Source organism: Pollicipes pollicipes, unplaced genomic scaffold (assembly GCF_011947565.3).
Source record: "Pollicipes pollicipes isolate AB1234 unplaced genomic scaffold, Ppol_2.1 Scaffold_2555;HRSCAF=2994_pilon_pilon_pilon, whole genome shotgun sequence".
In the NCBI taxonomy this organism is placed as follows: Eukaryota; Metazoa; Arthropoda; class Thecostraca; order Pollicipedomorpha; family Pollicipedidae; genus Pollicipes; species Pollicipes pollicipes.
Genome location: NW_023596136.1, coordinates 5,975,783 through 5,984,103, shown reverse-complemented (window position 1 = coordinate 5,984,103; position 8,321 = coordinate 5,975,783). Strand labels below are relative to the sequence as shown.

At 65.9% G+C, this 8,321-nt stretch overlaps 1 protein-coding gene across 1 annotated transcript in view; it reads left to right on the top strand.

Moving 5' to 3' along the window:
* Nucleotides 1-708: 708 nt before the first annotated feature.
* The window catches only part of DAAM (disheveled-associated activator of morphogenesis-like protein), a 40,900-nt gene continuing 33,287 nt past the window's right edge, over nucleotides 709-8,321 (top strand). The window contains 1 exon segment of the mRNA XM_037228132.1: nucleotides 709-896. The gene's annotated coding sequence lies outside the window, so the exon portion shown is untranslated.

The following is an 8,321-nucleotide window of genomic DNA, read 5'->3' as shown; positions in this document are numbered from 1 at the left end:
CGAGGGCCATCACAGGTCTGAGAGCTCTGCGCGGTGGAGCGAAGCTGCCGAGCGGCCAACCGGGCCGAAATGGGGGCCCGCCACGGTCGGCGCGGTGCGAGCCTCTTCAGCCGCGCCGACTGCGCAGGGAGTGGCCGATCGTAAACACGGTGGGATGGAGGCATCGCGCTATACCTGGCTAGGCCGAGCAGGCCTGCCCTGACCTGACCTGCCCTGACCTGCCCTGACCTGACCTGACCTGGCCCAGTGTGGTCTGAGAGGACAGTGGTGTGACCTGGGCTCACACCGCTCCGCTGCTGGTGCCCCACATGACCTCATCCAGTGCTGACCGCTGACTCGTGTGAGCTGATGCCGTCTGACCTGCCCTGATCTGTTCTGGGTACTGGCAACAAGCCTGGCCTGACCTGGCCCGGCCTCACCCCACCCAGACCGGGTCTGATCTCGCACCGATTTGTTCTGGTCCAGATCTGACCTTACCTGACCGGATCCTTCGCCTGCCTGACCCTGGCGTGACCTGACCCGGCGCGGCGCCCTCGGCCGGCCGCCCGGCTCGCCGCTGCACTGAATGCCGGTGGCCGGCCGGCCGGCGCGCCGGCGGGAGACATCAACGCTGCGCGGCCAGTGTGACAGTGCGCGCGGCCGACGCCGGGCGCCCCGCCGCAGCCGCGCCCGCGCCCGCCCCGCGCCCTCGCCCCCGCCCCCGCTCCCGCCCCCGCCCGCCGACCGGGCACCGCGGTGTGAACAGGCGGTGATGTGCCAGTGCTGACGGTGCTCAGTGGGTGACCCGTGACTGGACCTGGCCGGCGAGGAGCTCGGACCGTCGTCCTCGGCGCGGCCGTTCGCGCCGTATCGATCTCGACGAGCGCCGCCGGTCGCCGGTCGTCGCTCGACGCAGGGTGAGTGCGGGGTCGGGTGTGACGACCTGCGGTCGCCGTCACTCGCGGGTGGCCGCCCGGCGTCGCTCGTGACGGACGTGATGAAGTGTGAGGGTGTGACGTGACGGGCAGATTGTTTGACAGCGGGGCTGCTGTTCGGCAAACTGTTTGCTTTGTTCGTTGTCACTTGTCTGACCTGACTTCCGGATGATGCGTCGAAGCCTCTGCGCCTCTGGCAGCGGGCGACCCTCCTGAAACAGTGCGACACGCACTCCCAAAATAAACGGCCGCCGCCAGTCGAGCGGCCGTTCGGGCGCGCGTGGCGTGGGGAAAGCAATGGGCCGTCGGTTCTGTCGCCTCGCCTCTGTCCCGTGAATAGTATAGCCCATTGCTTAAGCTTATCTGAGGCTCCTGAAAAAAACACGGGCACTCACTGTGTTTTCCACTGCGCCCACTCCGGTCGTAGGCCTACACAGCCGCAAAGAAAAATAAAGGAACAATATGAGCTTGTGCTCGCTCACTGACGCACAAGATCCCACACTATCTCCAACTTCCCCGGCGGTAGACGAGCGCCGCATGGTGTCGTACTTGAAAAACAAGCCGATTCTGCTAGACTTGTCCATTGTCATTAGTTGAAAGCGCATCGAATTTCATTGCCCATTCATTCATTACTCGTCAGCCATCTTTGACGCGCTCGTCTCAGGCTGCGACCCACGCAGTCTCGAAGCTGTACACAGTTTCTCCACTACGGACTTTTACGCCATTAATGGATGCGCCCAGCACTATACATAATTACCTCCTCACTGACAAGGCCCGGTCCTTTTCCCAGCAATCACAGCCTCATCGTCCCGCCCTACCCGTCCGGCACAGCTCGGCACATCACGCCAAACACGCGCATCGATCACAAGAAAATCTCTTTTGCCGATGCGGCGGCACGAGCGCCGGGATCGAGATGGCACGTGCCACACCATTGACGGCACGGCCCCCGTGGGACCCGTGCCGCTGCTCCCCCCCCCCCCCCCCCCCCCCCCCTCCCCCTCACTGGTCCGGGTTCGTCGATCGATGCGTCGGCGCCCAGCTGGTCGGCGCCTCAACCCTCCGCCGCGTCGATCCCGGCGCGCGCCGTCCGCCGCCGCCGCCGCCGCCGCCGCCGGCGCGGCCGCTCGTCCCGGCGGCGGCGGCTGAGCGCCGTGCCTGACGCGGTCCCGTCCGTCCGCGCCGGCGGCCGTGTGAACCGACTGGCCGCCCGCCGGCCGCCGCGACACCGTACGCCGCCGGCCGCGACGCCGCCGACGGCCGCGGCGCCGTCGGTCCGCTCTGCTCGTCGCGAGAGTCGGGACCGCCTGGCCGGCTGGAGCGGGATCTCCTTCGCGGCGGGAAGCCCGCGCCGACGGCGGCTGCAGGCGGCTGCCGCTCGCGTCGGACCGGCTCGTGGCCAGATGCCCAGCCCGGTGGCAGGTGGTGGGGTTTCGCCGCGGTGGAGACGACCGCTGTGGCGGCGGCGTTGATGGCCGTTTTAGAAGGCTTTTTGTGTGGAGTGCGTTCAGCGCCGGCACGAGGGCGTGAGCGTGGTTCCGTGTTCGGTTGGAGGGACAAGTGGAGCTCGTCGAAATGTAACGAGAAGCAGCTTTGCCTGTCAAGTGTGCCGGTAAGTCAGAAGATTTATGTAGTCGCCTTCTTTTGTGAATAAATCAGTGTATCGAGGAGGAAAACCCGGTCGGTTTTTCTATGAATACCTTATTGAACCTGCTGGTGAATTCACGGAAAGGCATGCAAGAATCAACGTCGCCATTGATGAAAACAGATTCCAAACAGCGTTGAACAGAGTTTGATTTCTTTTCTCCACGTCCCGCTTTCAGACTGGTGCCCTTTCCACCGTGTGCAGGGCGTGAAAGTTATTGGCAGCGTCCCTCACGTGTTCGCAATTTGTGCAACTCACTATGGCGCCTGCTTGCAGCGCCGTTGCGCAGGAAAGCCAGCCCACCTGAAACCCGGCACAGTTCTAGCTGCACCACATTCGCGAGAGCAAAATCCGGGAACTTCCTGTGAAGGCTGCGGTGGCTGCCGCCCCTCCCCAGTCCTGGGGGGGGAGAGGGAGCGGGGGGGAATCACGGACGCTGTCATCACGGAACTGCGGCAGAGAACACGTGCCGGCCCGGAAAGCGAGCCTGCACCGGGCGGCGGTTACGGGGGAGGGAGCTGTAACGGACACGAACACGTGCCGTCACGCGGGAGCGTGCCGGGCGCTGGACGGAGGGCGCTCCTCTCAGTGGTACGACAGGAGCGTGCCGGGTCGACGGGTCGGCCGAGGCGGCCTCCGCACTTGTGCGGGCCGAGAGCCGGTGACGGTCTCTGCTAGCAGTCGGTCTCCCTGCCCTGGCCGAGAGCCGGTGGCGGTCTCTGCTAGCAGTCGGTCTCCCTGTCCTGGCCGAGAGCCGGTGACGGTCTCTGCCAGCAGTCGACCTCCCTCACCCTGGCCGAGAGCCGGTGACGGTCTCACCTAGCAGTCGGTCTCCCTGCCCTGGCCGAGAGCCGGTGACGGTCTCTGCCAGCAGTCGACCTCCCTTGCCCTGGCCGAGAGCCGGTGACGGTCTCTGCCAGAAGTCGGCCTCCCTACCCTGGCCGAGAGCCGGTGACGGTCTCTGCCAGCAGTCGACCTCCCTCGCTCTGGCCGAGAGCCGGTGACGGTCTCTGTCAGCAGTCGGCCTCCCTGCCCTGGCCGAGAGCCGGTGACGGTCTCTGCCAGCAGTCGGCCTCCCTGCCCTGGCCGAGAGCCGGTGACGGTCTCACCTAGCAGTCGGTCTCCCTGCCCTGGCCGAGAGCCGGTGACGGTCCCCGCCAGAAGTCGGCCTCCCTCACCCACGGCCCCGTCCATCGGCGAGCTCACCTGTCCAGCGTTTGGGGCTTGCGGGGCTTTGGTCTCTGTACTTCTACACGTTGCCAAAATCCTAGGGTTCCATTTTCCCAACTATTGCGGTGGCCCCACTGATACCAGTTGTCAGCGTCCAGGACGGCCTCGATCCCTGGAGCTGCACTGCAGGACTCAGGGCGCTGGATTCCGGTCGTCAGCTCGTGACAGCCGTCCAGGACGGCGCCGGTCGTTGGAGCTGTCCGGCAGGGTTCAGGGCGCTGGACGTCGGCCGTCAGCCCGTGACAGCCGTCCAGGACGGCCTCGATCCCTGGAGCTGCACTGCAGGGTTCAGGGCGCTGGGTTCCGGTCGTCAGCTCGTGACAGCCGTCCAGGACGGCCTCGATCCCTGGAGCTGCACTGCAGGGTTCAGGGCGCTGGGTTCCGACCGTCAGCTCGTGACAGCCGTCCAGGACGGCCTCGATCCCTGGAGCTGCACTGCAGGGTTCAGGGCGCTGGGTTCCGACCGTCAGCTCGTGACAGCCGTCCAGGACGGCCTCGATCCCTGGAGCTGCACTGCAGGGTTCAGGGCGCTGGGTTCCGACCGTCAGCTCGTGACAGCCGTCCAGGACGGCCTCGATCCCTGGAGCTGCACTGCAGGGTTCAGGGCGCTGGGTTCCGGTCGTCAGCTCGTGACAGCCGTCCAGGACGGCGCCGGTCGTTGGAGCTGTACGGTAGGCCTGGACGTCGGCCGGCAGCTCGTGTGTGATCGCCGTCAGCCCGGCCCCGGGCCGTCGGCGCCGGCCGCGCGCCAGCACCGACCGGCCAGGCGCTTCCCACGCCGCGCCGTGGCTGACCATCCGCGGACCCGCCACGGCTGCTTTGAAGCGGGCGACCTGCGGCCGGCGCCGGCGCAGCGGCACATCACCTGTGGCGCCGCCGCTCAAAAAGAAACTTAGCCGATCTGCAGTATATCAGGAGGAATTCGCTACATTTCAGAAAAGCGGACAGGTTTGGACATTAAACAGCATTTGCACCATGGGATAAAAGGCAGTGTCGATATAAACCCTCCTTTTTCACCGCGTCAGCGGTTCCGCATGATATCATGTGGGCCAGTCAATTTATTGCTGGCAGTTCCAAAAACAAGGGCTTGTGGCCTTCCAAGGCACGCCACACGGCTTAGCACATTGGTTCAGCCTTGACTGGATGGACATGGAGCACCCCTTATATCGTCAATGCGCTCTTTTACCTACTGAAGGCTTTCAAAATTTAAATGGGTTTTAGGCCGACAGACCTCAACGGCATCTCGGTAATGTGTGAGCACATGGACACTGGTGATCGGCTTAGAGCCCCAGCTTTGGAGCCCAGGTGGCCGGACATTGGCACTGAGAACTCAGATTGGGATCCGGCATGACGCAGGCCTGGTCGGGTCCCTTGTAACGCCACAAACGGAAGGCCGCACCGCCATTAAACAGGCAATGCGGCATACCGCCGTCCTGCTGCCTCCGCCGCGGCGGCGCCGCCGTGCGCGGGGCCACCCGGCTGCTGAGGGCTCCCCTCTCCCACACACGGCGGAGCGCCAGCCCCCAGGCAGTTCCGAAAAGGCTGACTGGGCTCTTCAGCCCGCCGCCGATCGGCGTAGGCCCCGGAGGGCGCGGCCCCTCGTGGATGATTCACCGCCTGCTGGTTTGATTCATCAGCCCGGTACCAACGTCAGCGCTGACGGCCGGCAGTCTTGCCAAAGGTGTCGGTTGTGATTGTCACCTGTTCGCGTACCTGAGTCAGCTCTGACTGCCGCCACCTGCGGTGGGTCATATCATTGTCACTCGCCTCAGTGTTGACGGTCACGGGTAATGGTGCCCCTGTTAGTCTGGGCTGTCGTCGGTCCTGTCGCCTGTGTTGCCTCGGACCGCCTCCGCCGGTGTCGTTTTCGACGGTCACCGGCTCCGGCGCCCGTGTCGACCCGTACCGCCTTCGCCTGTGTCGGTTTCGACAGTCATGAGTGCCGGCGCCTGTGTCGACCCAGACCTCCTCCACCGATGTCGGTTTCGACGGTCACCGGCTCCGGTGCCTTTGTCGGCTCGGACCACCTCCAGCGGTGTCGGTTTCGACGGTCACCGGCTCCGGTGCCTTTGTCGGCTCGGACCACCTCCAGCGGTGTCGATTTCGACGGTCACCGGCTCCGGTGCCTGTGTTGCCTCGAACCGCTTCCACCGGTGTTGGTTTCGACGGTCACCGGCTCCGGTGCCTGTGTTGCCTCGAACCGCCTCCACCGGTGTCGGTTTCGACAGTCATAAGTGCCGGCGCCTGTGTCGGCTCGGACCACCTCCAGCGGTGTCGATTTCGACGGTCACCGGCTCCGGTGCCTTTGTCGGCTCGGACCGCCTCCACCGGTGTCGGTTTCGACGGTCACCGGCTCCGGCGGCCGTGTCGGCTGAGTCAGCTCTGACCGCCATCAGTGCGTGACAGGTCCGCTCCCATCGCCCGCCAGACATCATGAGCGTGCTCGGCGCCGCCCCGTGAACGCATTAGCCAAATGAAAATAGACGTCCGTGTCCGAAGATGTTCACCCCGCCGCGCAGCGCCGTGCAAACAGCCTGCTCTCCGACAAAGCGACCCGCTCTCCGGAAAAGCGGCCCGCTCTCCAACAAAGCGGCCTGCTCTCCGCCTCCCCCCCCCCCCCCGTACTCTGCACTGTTGGAGGGGGCGCGGCGCCCTGCGCCGTCCGGCCTGCAGTCGCCGGACGCACGATTCCCGGGTGAGAGGGTCGGAGAAACTACAGCGGCCTGGTCGGCCCGGCTCAGTCGGCCCGGCTCGGTCGGCGCTGCTCGGTCGGTCCGGCTCGGTCGGTCCGGCTCGGTCGGCCCGGCTCGGTCGGCCCGGCTGGGTCGGCCTCCTTCTGGGCACAGCACGGCTTGACGGGGTCTGCTGCGGCGAGGGAGAGCCGACTGGCAGAGCACTGCGGAATACAGGCGCACCTCACCGGGCTGGAGCCTGGAGTAACACGGCCGGATCATGATGCCGTTCCGGATCCCCAGGCCCATGATCCACAGACAGCGTGTACCGGACGGTATGTACCCTCGGCCCGGGGCGGCCCGATCCGGGACGCCACCCCGCCCACGAGCCCGCGAGCGGGCCGGCGGCGACCTTGGCTGGAGCCTTTGATGGCGTCATTATCGGTCCGAGATCAGCCACACGGGGAAAACGCCGGCCGCGGCGGGGCGCGCACGGGCGGTGACCGGTTCCCGCGGACCCATCACCAGTCACCAGCGAACGGTGTCGTGTCGGGGTCTGGGTGCGGTCCAGCTGGTCTGACTGGACGGAGACTGGTGACAGACGAGGCCGGGACGGGTGACAGACGAGGCCGGGACGGGTGACACACAGGGCCGAAACTCGTCGCCAGAGGGGGGGGGGGGAGGGGAGAGACCGCTGCAAAAGCCGGACTGCGATGATGGGTGGCTGGGCGGAGACAGACTACCGATGCCCGAGTGGGGAGAGGACGGGTAAAAACAGGACGTCTGGTGAGTGATGCGCGGGACCAAGGTTAGTCCCCAATGGCTCGTGAGGACGGCTGTGACCAAATGGAGTCCTGTAGGACTCGAGAGGCTGTCTTTCCCTAAATTGACCCAAGAGGACTCGGAAAGACCGAAACTGGTCCCAGAAAACTTAAGGGGCTGCCCCCTCCCTCTGAGAGATGCTTTTGATAACTCGAGCGACCGAGGAGACAGGGAGCACTGCATCCATAGGAGTCGAGGGGCCGCCCCTGCTGAGGTGGTCAGTACACGTGAGACGTGCCTGACGTCAGCGGACCGAGGCCGGTCCATAAGAAGGAACGAAAAATCCGGACAACATGGCCCGGGCTCCGTCACCGCTCTGATCACAAACGGATACACCACGCACCAGCCACCGCTGCACCGCGGCAAAGGCGGCATGTCGCGCACCTGCACGAAGGAGCCCTCCTCGACCTCCGCCCCAGTTCTGACATCCGTCCGCAGTGATCGGCGCTGGGTCTGTTTACATCGACGTAGATAGTGGGCTCGGTCTTGCGCGGCGCGCGCGCCGGCCGGAGCAGTTGCCCCGCCCGCAGCTGGCGCGCTCTTCACGCCGGCCGTCGGCGCACCGCTGAGCCGGCGTGGTTAGAAAGTGGCGTGGGCCGTGGCCGCTGAACTGCGGCTGACCCGGTCGGAGCGGCCGGCCCGCGCGTGCTGCCGGAAGGAGGTCAGGCCGGCCGACGGCGCCGGCTGCCGCTGCCGCCGCCGCAGCCGGCGTACGTCGGCGCGACGAACATCGACCGCGCGTCGGCCCGACGACGGCCGGTCTGCGGAGAGCGCGCCACGGAGGACCCGGTCTCGCACTGGCTCGGTGCGTAGGCGTGATGTGAGTGAGCCTGTGCGAATGCGGCATCACGCAGACGCCAGCTCACGGATGCACGCACATTCGCGCGCATGCGCACTCGGAGTCTCCACCCAGGCGCACACTCAGCCATCCATGCATGTCAAACGCTCTCAGGCCGCGTACACAAGGAGGCAGTCAGCGACAGGACGCGGGGACAACACAAAGCACGCGGAAGTGAAAGTGGAGGAAGTCAAGAGAGCATC